The 14,086-nt window shown below is 38.7% G+C and overlaps 2 long non-coding RNA genes across 2 annotated transcripts in view; one reads left to right on the forward strand and one right to left on the reverse strand.

Moving 5' to 3' along the window:
* LOC147653481 (uncharacterized) overlaps positions 1-2,135 on the reverse strand; it is a 100,195-nt gene extending 98,060 nt beyond the window's left edge. Inside the window, exon 1 of the long non-coding RNA XR_015286249.1 lies at positions 1,481-2,135. This is a non-coding gene — a long non-coding RNA (uncharacterized LOC147653481). The remainder of the gene's footprint in view (positions 1-1,480) is intronic.
* On the forward strand, positions 1,655-13,604 carry LOC147653483 (uncharacterized). Its single transcript, XR_015286247.1, has 2 exons — positions 1,655-2,122; positions 11,166-13,604. It is a non-coding gene; the product is annotated as an uncharacterized LOC147653483 (long non-coding RNA).
* The last annotated feature ends 482 nt before the right edge of the window (positions 13,605-14,086 follow it).

Here is a 14,086-nt window from a genome sequence, read left to right on the forward strand (position 1 = left end):
GGCTGAACTACTGTTTTTACAGCTGACCTCTACAGGACCAAGCCTTGATATGCCAGTACTGAAAACTGTCAGTGAGGTAATCTGATCCACTCCCAGATTAGGTGTGGATCACCTAATCTGGATCTAACCCAGTGTGGGTTAGATTAGTGCTGAGATAAATCAAAGAAATTTAAAACCAGGGTTCAAAGTGCAGGTTAAGACCTTGTCCCAGCTGGTTCAGTATCTTATCCTGAAGGTCAGTCTGTTTCAGGCAGCTGGGATTAGCATTAAAATTTGAGAAAATGCAGGCTGAAGATCTTCTTAACTGATACCTCATACATATTTAAGATGAAAAATAATGTGAACATAACTAATGATATAATGCTGGTACAAAAGTAGGAAGAATTACTGATTTATCATTATGTTTAGAGCTCTCTGTAATATGTAAGAAAACATAATATTAATAACTCTGTTGGTGAAGCCTGAAATGTTGGCAGCATTCAATAAGAGCAGATGTCAACAAATTCACCGATTCTTTTGTCTGATGAGATGGTGTTGGTCCCATTTTAGGGTTAGAATTACTGTTTAGCAGTCACATCAAGGAGTTATATGTTCTGATACATTCAACAGGGCTCTCACAAGAACCCTGACTCCTCATGGCACATGCAAAGATCTTGCTGACCTGCTGCAACAGGACTTCAGTGTCTGTGATCCAACATCCATCTGGGAACATCAGTTCAGTGTGACCTTGTGTCGTGGTTTTAAACTAGTAACTAAGAAAATTACTTATCTCTTGCTGTGAGATATGGATTAGAACAAGAGCAAAACTGGCATAAAATTTAAAAGGGAAAAAAAAGAAAGTTTATTGACAAACTACAACAATAAGAACACCAGAATAAACTTCCAGAAAAAACCTTTTCATCCCCTATCTACCCACTATTCCCTTGTTCACATGACAACAGAGACAAAAACTTTGGAACTTTGGTGGTTAAAACAGTCCCAATTCTTGCTACAGTCTTTTCACCAGTCTTTGTAGAGAAACAGAAGTTTCTTCCTGTTAATTTATGGAGTTTCTCACAAGAAAACTATTTTTGTTATAGTTTTCCATTGCCCTAATGTTAGCTGCCCAGAGCTACTATTATTAGAGCCCACTCTTCCCATTTTCACATCACTCTGAAGTGTGTATGGGCCATGAGTCTAGAGATAGCATTTTATAAGGATAAGTTATTCAAAGGTAAAAAAAAAAGTCTTTTTCATCTGTTTCTGTGAGCTTCACTAGAAAACAGTTTTCTCATTGTCTCTCAAGGCTTCAAATCTCCCAGCACTTCACTATACCATAATTACTCTACTTTTTACTCAAATTTTCACTTTGAACACTTTATTCCTCCCTATATACTGTATCATGAATTAAAGGAGTTCTTTTCAGGACTTCATTGTCCATCTCCATAGTTTTAACAGGGAGATATTTCAGCTTAATTAAAGCATCTTCTTAATTCTCTACCTTTCCTGAAGCTTCTTTTCTTTCCTATCACTGGTAGTTTATAAAGTCTCTTTTCATGTTGATCACTCTCTTTTTCTCTCTCTGGATAAAAAGATTAATCCACAAGTCTCATCTGGGTAATGAAAGAGTTAAAATCTTGCCCAGGCTTTTGTAGATGGTTTGGTGATCTCTGCTGAACAGGAGCTGGAGCTGTCTGCAACGGAAAGTTCCTCATAGCTGCTCTGGAGAGTGTGGCTGTCTCCGCTTGCTGCAGGTCCTGAGCTTCTCTCCCTCTTCACTGGGCAGTTTCCAGTGAATTTAGTTACAGTAAAACCTGCAGCCGAGCCAGAGATCGGCCCGGCCCGGCCCAAGGAAAACCTTCCCCAGGCCCCCCATCTCCCGGCCGGGAGACGGGGCAGGCCCGGCCCCATCCCCGCCCGGCCGCATGGCCTGGGCAGGGAACGGGAGGCCTGGAGCTCTGCCACCCTTCACAGCCAGAAAACAAAGAGCACCCAAGTGCCCTTACTTTACATGTTAAGGTAGGGTTCACAAGTTGATCCCACCTTTCAATGGCCAAAACTGCTGTCAATTCCCAGCAATGACTGATAATTGGTCAGGAGAAAAGACTCCAGGCAGTTCCCAGCAACTCCAACTCCCTTAAAGGTAAAGTCACTCCATGACACCTTGGCTCAGTTTTACTGAGAAAAATCTTGTCAAGTGAAAAAGTACGCAATGAAGACCAGCAAGGTAAGGAAAAAAAAGACAAATATAATTGCTCAAAGGTAATAGTTGGCAGATCAGGAGTTCAGGAGGGAAAATAAAACTACTGGACCAAAAATATAAAACCTTAAAGAAAAAAAAAAGGGAATCTAAAGATACAACCTCAAAAGAGTAAGGATCAACCAACTGTAAGGCATGAGAAGGGCCAGCATTTGCACCGGTTAGCAAAGGCTTGGGAAATACCAGGATTATGAGTTTACCTCTAGTAGTTTACTCATGTTTGATATCTACTGTGTACATTATCCAACCAGTAATTTCTCAAAGATGTTTCCTGCTTATCATGTCTCAGCACACTGCAAAAGTTGTCTACATACAGAAATTAAGAAAGTGGGGTTACATGGCTAAGTAAACAAATCTGATGCATGACTAAGACCACTGCTAAAATTAAAATTTGGGTTAAATCTTCAATATGATGGTCTGAAAGTTTTCATGGATCTTGGAAAATGTAGGGATAAAACAAGGATAAATGCTAGCCCAATCTTTACAGATTGGATGAAAGGCAACATGAGCCTTTTTAATAGATTGCATGTTAATGTTACAATTTAAAAAAGCTGGCTTCACTGATCCATCATAAATGTCAGTTCTGAGATTAAGTCTTGGATAAGAGCAGTTGTAATGGCATGTTCTACAAACAGTTTAATGTTGAATCCCCAAGATTCCAAGCAAAAGAGGGCTGAAATCCATAGAGACTAACTACTGTTGACAGTCCAATGCTAACAGGTTTGCCTAAGGCTGGGCTTTAGCACGAGACTGAAAGTCAGATCATAAACTGAAGAATTGTCTCTCCTTTGGGATTTTGAAGTGCATGCAAGAGTATAGATTAGGGACCAGTAATCATATAGTGGACTCTGAAGTTATATACTTCTCACTTCAGTTAAAAATCAGGATAAAATTTAAGGAACAAAAACGTGTGAGTTGCAGAGCTATGTTTTGTTGTTCCTAAATAATTTTCTAGAGAGGTCAAAGGAGAACTGAACTCTTGTTATTGTTTCTGCTGGTGTAATAAAGTAAAATTCAGATTAAAATTACAATCAGATTAGGACTACATATGGAAAGGCTGTTTTAACTGCTGAACCTACAAAAGGTGAATAAAATAAATAAATTTATTTATTTTATTATATGCTGTCTATTTTACATTTTACATCCAGGTTAGTCTTAGAAATAAGATTAAGATTTGGGAAAATTTAGATTGAAGAATTAGTTTTATGTTCTATTCTAGGAATCTAGGAATAAAAAAAGAGCTAACAGTAACATGCAGTTATTTGTTCTGCTGTGTGTGTAGATGTCTTACCTGTAATCAATATAAACATCAAGGTCCAAGGTCAGAATCCTAGGGTGAAGGTTCCAGGGCTCTGTTGGCTACTTAGTTCTGCAGATAGTTCCAGGGTGAAATGAGGACTGTCTCAAGTAAGAAGGCACATCTTTCAATTTGAGTGCTTAGAACAGAATCACAGAATCATTAAGGCTGGAAAAGATCTCCAATATTACAGAGTCCAACCTTTGACTGATCACCACCACATCAGCTAAATCATAGCACTAAAGTGCCACACCCAGACATTCCTTGATCGCTTCCAGGGACGGTGACTACACCACCTTCCTGGGAAGCCTGTTCCAGTATTTGACCATGTTTTCAGTGAAGAAATTCTTCCTGATGTCAAACTTGAATGTCATTCGTGTCATCTTGACACGAATTCCTCTCCTTCTGTTGGTAGTCATCTGGGACAAGAGACTAACCCCCAGCTGGCCACAGCCTCCTTTCAGGCAGTTATAGAGAGTGTAAATGTCTCCCCTCACCCTCCTTTTCTCCAGGCTAAAGAACCCCATCTCCCTCAGGTGACCTTCTTATAACTCAATCTTTAGACCCTCTACCTGCTCCATTACCCTTCTCTGGACACATTCCAGCACCTCAATGTCTTTCTTGTAGTGAGGGGCCCAAAACTGGATACAGGACTTGAGGGTGCAGTCTTGAGAGTGCCAACAATAGAGGGACTAGGTCAAGGTTTTGTTGATCCCCTTCCATTCTTCACCAAGAACCAAAACCTTTAGCATTCCACATTGGCTGTGCTCAAGGCAGCCTCTGGCCACCTCACTCCCACCAGCCCATCTCTGTTGATGAACATCAGGTGTAGCAGGGCACCGCCCCTGGTAGGATCACACACCAGCTGGTCTATATGGTCAGAATGAGAATTCAATGTACTATTTAAATAAATTATATTTCTCACACCCCCTACAAGGCCTCCAGTTCCTGAAAGACTGAAAAAAAAAAAAAATGTCAGGGGCCTTATTTCCATTACTACAGCATTAATTGTCTTAGTGATCAATGATATATTTAGGAGCATTAAAATCCAGATTTTTAAAGTCTAGTCCAAACATCTGCAAAAACTTTCAACTATAAGGGATGATGACAACTCATCATATAATTTTCAGTACCAGGGAAAACAGTTTACAGTTATGGTTAAGCAGAAATGTTCAGGAAAGTAGCTCACAGCTGTATTACTGATTATTCCATAAAAGCTGGAAAAGAGAGATGAGGAATGGTGACAGGAGCTGATGCTCTAGTATGAATTTAAATACAGTTGATTAACCCTAATTTTGGTCTAAATTTTAAACCAGAGTTAGACTGTCTTCCTAATTCAGCTCTACTTATTTTAATTTAGTGGTGGGCCCATTAGAGATACAATGCTGGCTGACAGAAATTTTTCCAAACAGGTGCAGTTATATGACCTTTGAAAAAAATTCAGCACTATGCTGAGATTACAAGTTGACAAAGCAGAAACTGAGAGATTTGTGTTTATTGATTGATCTTGGAAGGTCTTTTATTGTAATATAAGGGAAGATAATAAGAGACCTATTGCTCTTCCAGACATGGGTCTGATTGCTTGATCAGTAGCTTAGATCTGTGAAGAGTGAAGATTATCATGGAATATTTCAGAAAGAAAAATGATGTCTGTGTCTACCTGAGATTTTTGCCATTTGTACAGGAGGAAAACCTGCATTTTATTAAATCTTGGTTTACAGTTTGGATCAATGAGAGCATTGGTCTTAGTGACAGAAAACCAGGCTGAATGTAGGGATTTTATTCTTCTGATTAATCCCAGAAGTCCTGTGGAACCAAACAAGTTACTGAAGAAAATCAGAAGCTAAACCCTACTAGAAGAACTAAGTAGTGAGGGGACATATGGGTGGTAAATCAGGCCACCATTCAGGCTGGACCTTGTTGAGCTAGTTTCAGGCTAAATGAGGAAAAACAAAGTATTTACTGGAGTTTCCTCAGTCTAGCTTGTTTTGAAAGAGCCAGTTTGAACAGAGGTGATAAAATCTTCCTGCCAAAAAAAGACTGACCAATGTTTATTAGGCTTCAGCCACATAAATGCACATGGAGACTAATATTAACTTTTTCTGCTGTTTTTGGCTGAGATGGACTTAATTGACTTCATAGTATATATGGGGCTTTGTTTTGGATTTCATGCTGAAAACAGGGTTGATAACACACTGATACTTTAGCTACTTCTGAGCAGCACCTAAATGTCAAGTCCTTTTCTGCCTTTCAGCCCATTAGTCAGGAGGCTGGGAGTGCACAAGCAGTTAGGAGAGAGCACAGCTGGGATAGCTGACCCCAGCTGATCAGAGGTATATCCCATCGTGCTGAACGATAACAACTGCAGAAAAAAGCAAGCAAAAAGTTTGAAGTTAAGGCATTTGTCTTCCCCAGTCACTGTTATGTCTGCCAGAACCCTGCTTTCCTCAGGATGGCTGAACCCCTGCCTGTCCATGCATTAAGCATGATGGATTAATTCCTTGCTTTGGAATTCTGGAATTTTTGCTACTCATTGCCTTTGTCTCAGCCCATGAGTTTCCTCAGTTTTACCCTTCAGATTCTTTCCTACATCCTGTTTGTGGGAGAAAGAAGGAGGAAACATAAATAGCTGTGTGAGGCTGTGCCTGCTGGGGTTTACCTCAAAACTTTGTCAAGAGCAGCTCTTTGGGTAGAGGTGAGAGCACTGTGAATTGAACCATTTTGTTAGCAAAAAGACTAATGATTAGACTGGATCCTCACATAAAACAGATCTTGCTTTATAGTAAAGCTTAGCATTAGGATTCAGAATTACCAATAATCTTCTTAAATTACATTTTCAACAAAAAATAATACTTCAGGATAAAGCTTAAGCAGGTACAGCTTGAGCAATTCTCATGGGTATCAGGTACAGAAGGTAGAAAATCTTCAATTTCATTGAGAAGAGACCTTTCGGTTGAGCTGAAAACAGATGTCATATTAAAGACAGGGCTAAAAGTACATTTCATTTCCCTATCTTTTAAGTGGACTTTCAATAGCAATAAACTCTGCAAAACTACAGAAATTCAGCTAAAGAGTTATTTACATTTAAACAAACAGAAAATTATGGGGAGTTTGTTATGGGGGAGAGATGGGTTTTTTTCCAATTTGTTTAAAAATTAACTTTAGACAAGGACAAGACAGCAGTCTTCAGTGTATTTCCTGAACCCATTTGAATAATGATTTTCATTTTAGGTTTAGGGTGGCTTCAAAAAATCAAAACACACAGCAACAAGTTAATTTTTTAACAGATATCCAGAACTGACATTAAGACACATATTGGGTTGATTTAGGTCTCACAGGGCTAATATGTTTCTAAAAAAAGCCTAGGGATAGGATAATGGTTATGGTTCTGTAATCAGGGGATATCAAAACTGATGCTATAGCCTAATTGAAAGAAACCTTTGAGACAGATGGGAAGAAGCATGTGGTTGATGCAATTGACAAAACAACCTTGTTTTGAGACACAGAACAGGTAGAGATATAAAGTTATAGGTGGAGTTTGGGTTAATTTACAGAAAATAAATCATAGAAATATGTTGTACTGAGGAAACCTTCAAAGAAACAAACTATGGAGGCTCAAATTTCAATTGAGCAATTTTATCTGATTTCATTTAATGTCCTAGGTAACCCTGGGTTAAACTACATAATTCTAGGCTGACACATAATTGACAACCTGGCAAATTTCTATTACATTTGGACAGACCAATCTATGCTTCTCCTTTTCTCAACTACCCAGGGCACATCAAATAGGTATGGTATGGTTAAGGTTTTTTTTTTTTTTAAGCTAATGTTTTATGGGTTTGAGGGGTTTCTTCTTCTTTTTTTTATTTTTCTCTTTCTTTGTAAATTGGGAACTTTTTGTTTTTGTTTGGCCAATACGGTTATTGCTTCACAGGTTTTGGAAAAGAGAAAATTAACTTCTCTGGAGACCTTTTGATAAGATGTTTTTGTGACTTCCATAATGATCAAAGTGAATTTCTCCTGCTAGAAGATCTCTGCTGAAGATAGATTTTGAATCTTCAGCCTGTCTTTCAGATGTCTTTTGATGCTCAGTGTTTGAAGTGAACACTCCATGAAAAATGTTTTTCCATCTATCTGCCGTATATCAACAGAATGTTTCATCCACGTGGACACTCTGCAGGTTCTCACTGCAAGGGGGTAGAGGAAGGATGAAGGGATGGAAACTGTGCTTTATCTGTAAGGCTCAAAACCAACAATAATTCGTAAGTCTAGACAGGAATGGGAGAAAGAGAGAAGGGGAGAACCTATCCATACCTTATATCAAAGAATATCAACCAACACCATTCACTCCAAAAAAATATACCTCAACTATATGAGACATAGAGAGCATGAAAAGCAGAGTGCCTAATTTCAGAGCTCAGAAAGAGAAGCCAGTCTGGCAGACAATGACTAATGTTTATCAAGTTCACTTTATTCTGCTTCATACTAGTCCTCAAAAATCTGAAAGCCTGTGTCTGGCCCACATTTGGGAGGATTTTCACATGGTTAACCCAAAGGCCATCTTCAAACCTAATACCTATTGCCTAATCTAATACCAAAGGGAATCTACAGCATCTAAGAAAAGGTCCCTGGTGTTTTCTCTTAATGTTGTTCTTGTAAATACCTTTGCTTTCTTGGCTGAAGCATCCAAAAGAGAAGTACAGTTGGATACAGACATTTTTCATAGAAAGTTTCAGCACTATATTGCAGAAGTTTTAGACTATGACATTTGAAACAGGGTGCTAAAATTACAAGTATCTACCAGCCCCCTCTAGAATAATGACTAGGTAAGTACTACATCCTGCATGCTTTTCTAACAAGTTAAAAAAAAACCCAGACAATTAAATGAAAGTAGAAAATAAATTTTTCATTGTATTATTTTAGCCTTAAAAGAGAGAAAACATTGAAAACTTAACACTGTAACAAATCTTGTGAACTGCCAAGTATGAACTAACTCTAAATACACACTGAAAAATGAGAAAACTTCTGAGATGAGTTGGTATGGTAAACAAGACAGCATCATGTCCTCAGATTTAGGATAGAAACAAGCATTCAAATGCCTTTGCTGAAACAAGATTCCCTCTAATCTAAAAATCAAGGCTTAAGAACAAGTTTCAGAATGTTTTCCCAACCAATATCAAATGCACCTAAAGGAATCACCTTCATTTTTATTCAGTATGGCAGTAATAGTAAAAAGCCTTTATAATCTGCTCTTGAATCAAATTAAGTATTAGAGAACCTGGAGATTTTCCAAATGCAAGGAGGAGAACCTTGAGGTCAACAGGATTAACTCCCATTTCTTCAGCTTTACTGTGCAAAGACCACAGAGAGCATGAGAGGTTTCTTCAGCAATTTTGTGGTAGCTTTACAGGAGCTGGCAGACTAATAAATCCAGAGGCATTTCTGCTGCTGCTCATTGTACTTGTGGTGGGTACCAAAGAACATCACATTACCCTCAGGAAAACAACTTATGTTCTTCAAAATGCTAAGAGGATATTTTTGTATTTGGAGATGTTTTTTTTGGGGGGGGGGGTTGTTTGCGGGGGCTTTTTGAGGTTTTTTTCTCTGCTACTCTTACTACTCTAAACTATGACCAAGTACTTTATCATTACTAGGGGGAGGCAGGTGATAAAGTAGAAGGGAAAAAACTGCTTGTGATTTAACAAACACTAATCTCCTTTCAACAAGCAGATTTTTATAAACCTAATTTGTTTAGCTTTTGCCTAATGTTAGGCAAAAACTTCATAGTAATGGACTGTGTAACAAACAGAACATAAAATAAATTCTGAACTACTGAAAGATGAAATTATATGTTTCAGATTCATAGTAAGTTTAAGCCAGTACTGTGGAAACCTTCACCAACAAGCCAACCCAAAAATTTCAGCAATAAAGTAATATCACCATAAAAAAAGGAGTAAAATTAATTCCTATTCACCAAAAGTCTACTTTTAGGTTTTTATTTCTTAATTCCAAAGACTCACCTTAATATGCAAAACAGAAGTGCTGAAAAAATACAATTTTGGTGCTTGGAGGTTACTTGTGGGTGTTAGACGTAGAGCATCAGAGGGAGGAAAAGGTTCTGGAACTACTGGTAAAATTCAAAAATCAGATGTAAATGCTTGGTATTGATCTGAAGCTAGGTGTTCTGCTAAATGCATATCTGTTCAGAATGACTTATTGAACAGAACTAAGCATTTCAAAGGCTGAAGATGCTTGATTTTTATGCTATCTATAGGGACAGGATACAGCTATGAAATTAACCCCGATATTCACCAAAACTTCGGAATTATTTTGGTTCAGAGTCCAAGTCTTGCCATTCACTAACATTTGCCACTGAAAAGGCAAGGTTAAATATGCCCTGAGAGTGCTACTGCAAAGATAAGGAAAGGCAAGTTTCATTCTGGAATCATCTAAACTGCAATGCACATATTTTTTATGGTGAATATAATTGATAAGTGTTGATACTCTCAATTCCATATGCAGGAGGTGGTAAAATGCCAGTATCAGACAAAAACTAATTTGTTTTGTAAATGGCAAATGCTGTCCTCTCCTGCCCTTTCAAAGGGTCCATGAATAGGGAAAGCATATTGTCCCCAAAGTTTATGGTGGATAACTGGCAGAAAGGATTGCTTTGTAGGTTAGGTATGTCCACTATTGATTTAAAGTTCCTTCTTTCCATCTCAGGGGCAGGCTTAAAGCTGTCTTTCCTTTACAGGCAAACACAGAGATGATATTTTGCAGGAACATCAGTTGCTTATGGTTTATACACTGAGAAAAAGCACTAAGCTGGCACAAAGGTGGGGTGTCCTCATGCCTGTTGATATTCTGCACTGAAACTAGCATACATTTCCATCACCTGAATGGCCAAGACTTAAGGAGAAATCAAGGGATTATGTGAAACCATAGCTGCTGCAAGCCAAAGCTATCATGAGACAGTGGAATTCAGAGCTGGCTACAAGCTGGCCTTTCTTATGCTAAGAAATTCCATTTTCCTGCATTGAGACACTGCAATCACTTTTACAAGGTGACTACCAAAATACTGTCTTAAGCAAAAATGTGGTCCTGTATTACAAATGCTTAGAGACTGATTCAAACCCTACCAGCATAAGAAAGTCTTTGAATTTATTGAGATTTCTCTATATTCTAGCATGAAAGGGAAAAACTTCTAACACCAGAGGCAGGATTAATCAGTAAGTGTTGAACTGATTCACATAGTGACATTTCCCCTTAGCTATTCTGAATAATTTCATTCACAAAAGAGAATGAGACAGTCGTTTTCATTTACCAGTATGTCAGGGATTTCTAAACAGCCTTTGAATATCTACATTCATCTAGCTGCATCCCTGTTTGAATGAGGCTTAGAATGATTCACCAAAGCATTTGAGCAGTCATTTCCTTCAGAATTCTGGAGGTTAGTTTCCACTCTGCAATCATAATGAAAATACATAAAATAAAAAGATGCACTGGCTACAGATAAAGTCAGTAGTCAGTACAAAGTCAATACAATGATAACTTTTTCATAAGCAACACTAATACAAGGTTATGAACCTTCCTCAACTTAATCACTTTATTTATCTTTTTAAATTGCAGATTACATCAGGCTGAATGTTTTCAAGAAGTTCAGTGGAACCAAAACAATACTCATGGGTTTTGCAGCTTTCTTATACAAATTTTTCATCTCAGAGTCTACAGCACACACTGTGGTATTTTTTTTTACTTCGGGTGTCATCTTTTTTTTTTTGAGAAAATGTGGATAAAGGATTTTTCCACTGAAAGTGACCAAATTTGTGTGGAAAAATCTGTGCTTAAAAACTAGAAGTTTTCACTTTACAGTAGAAAAAGAAATTATTCATTCTTCAAAGGGTGAAAATGATGGAGAGAGCATGGATATGCCCCTGAAGCACACAAGAAGTGATAGCAGCAGTCCCCAGAATTTCAGACTCTCCAAAGGAAGTTGAGGATGCCAGTACTCCCAGCCTCTACCTGCCCTGAAAGACATCACAGGGAGTGATACACTGGGAAGAAGGGCATGTGCCTCAGTCACTTGTCTCTCAGCAGAGCTGGAGCCCCTCTCTCCAGCATGCCCTAATCAGGACATGGAGCTGTGAATAACCTCTCAGAAAGTGGCACTTAAGCTCCCTTGGTCCTTTCTCACACAACACACACCAGGAGGAGAAGGAAGTACATAAAAGGAGATCAGCACAACTGTCAGGAGCACTCTGACAGAGCTTCCCAGGTACACTGACACCAGCCCAGCACCTTCTTTAATTTCTTCTTTCCCTGCATTAAATAAGAAGGCTCTTTGTCCCAGTCCTCCTCCTGGGTTGGCACCTTCAGTGGCTGCTGGGAGGAAAATGTTAAAAGCAGAAGAATGGCAAAGAGGATGGTAGATTCATTCAAGTAACCTTGCAGCTGGGAATGCCAAGGCCTGGAGAATAATGGCGTGGAAAATCACATATTGTGCCTTTTGCTGTTCGTTCTCTAACTGTTTTGAGGAGTAGGAATGTCTGTGTAGAGATAACAGGTGTTTACAGAGACTTAGAGGCACTCTTACATACCTGGTTGAGCTTCCAGTCTTGGGAGAGAGAATATCAAAGGTCACAGATCATAAAAGAGAACAAGGGAGATCACAACATGGGCAGCATGGGCACTTGACAAAAGGGCACATCAGCAGCCTCACCAATCACCAGGATGGAGTAAGCCTGTTGGTGCCAGCATTCCCACTTGTGTGTCTCCACTCAGGTGTTGCTTAAGGATCCTAGCAAGGTTAGTGAGGTGATAAAATAAATTTACTCTTTGCATTTCAGCCACGGTTTTGTGGTTGCCAGCCTGTCAATTCACACAGCAGCAGATGCAAAGACTCTGAGAGCAGGATATACAGGGTTGAAGTAGCAAGCAGTGGCTTGTTGGATAGGTCACATAAAAGGCAGCTGGGACTGGGTGAGGCCAGACATTAGTTGGGTCTCAGCCAAATGGAGGACCTCTGGGTTTTTGCTGACCAGATAGGTACTGGTCCAGTAAGGTCAGGTCAGCTTGCAAAGCCACGGGATTGGCTCCTCCGATGACTTGAACCAGCTACCAAATGATCCTGGCTAGCCTCCTTTCTCCCTTGACCACTTCTTTTTTGGGTTTTGTCTTTCTATATTGCTTTTTATGCTCCTGAATCTGTGAGCTACTTGGTAATCTGCTCTCGACTCTCCTACTGCTGGCTATAAATTTATCCTTCTTATCTTTCTACATGATTTCTCACAAGTCTTCTTCAGCAGTGTGAGTGAGGTTATGCAGCTGAGACAAACCAGAGCTGGACCTTGAAGCTTTGGGACACAGGCAATTAAACATTTTATAAAAGAGAGTGTTCCAGCAATAGTTCTTCTTTCACCTTTTCCTAACATGATATGCATGCATATGATCATGCAGGAGATAATCAGTGGTTCAACTGTTAAAATATATCTTCAATAACACAGATTTATGGTCTTACCAACTGCAATATAAATGCCTGCAGAGCACACAGGATTTTTAAGGTACTGTATTTAAAGTAAGAAACAGAGATCCAAACAATCCCTAGTGATTCAGCAGTGTAGGGGTTTTTTTCAATGTTGAAGGCAACTTAAAAGGGGAGAAACAACACTTACTTCAAGGTACATGCCAAAGAAGAAAGAGGCATCAAAGTACATTCTGGTGTAGCTCTTTGACTTTTTCCAGCAGACACAAAACTTCTAAGCCCCTTGGCTTATGAGAACAATTTGTGTGCCCATTTGCTATTCATCCTTTGCTGCATTTGGAAAGGAAATTCTAGAAATACCTGCTAGCACTTCTAATTGCAGAAAATCAAAGTTCATATACTCCAGTACAGAAGAAAAATAATGCTAGTGAGGAATAATGACAAATATTCCATTTTCCTTTATAGAAGTAGATAATATCTGTAATAAACCTACTTATGCATGTCTCAAGAAAATAAATTGTTGTGTTTGCTCAAACCATATTTGAATCAGCTTCAAAATAAAAGTTGCACTTATGTCCATTAATTCACCTTCAGTTTCAGAAGAAGGGTCCAGTGGGTTCCTATTTACTCTGAAGTACTGAGCCAGGCAATTATTATTTCCCAAAGCTGCAAGTGGTACCTGGGTGCTTCACATATTTTGATTTTTATCCAAGCTTCACACTTCAAGTAATTGGCTCATAAGGAAAATCATAACCACCATCCATCAAAGTTGTTTCAGCATGTGCCTAGCCATGTACACTCAAAGAGACTTCAAAAAGATTAAGTGTCACACTGAATATACAGCTTGTCCAAACAGTGGAAGTCAAGAGGCTGCACACTTCTGAGGACATGGGTTTGAAGTTTCATTCAAAAAATAGGATTAATTTGATCTTCAGGAACTGATTCATAGCACTGTATATCACAGTTTATTTGGTTGGCTAGATCTCCCTTTACCATTAAGATTACCTGTATAATCTGAAAAAAAAAAAAAAATATCTAAATTAGATCACAGTGTCAGTTGTGTGGGGTA

Source organism: Cyanistes caeruleus, chromosome 4 (genome assembly GCF_971803275.1).
Source record: "Cyanistes caeruleus chromosome 4, bCyaCae1.hap1.1, whole genome shotgun sequence".
Lineage (NCBI taxonomy): Eukaryota > Metazoa > Chordata > Aves > Passeriformes > Paridae > Cyanistes > Cyanistes caeruleus.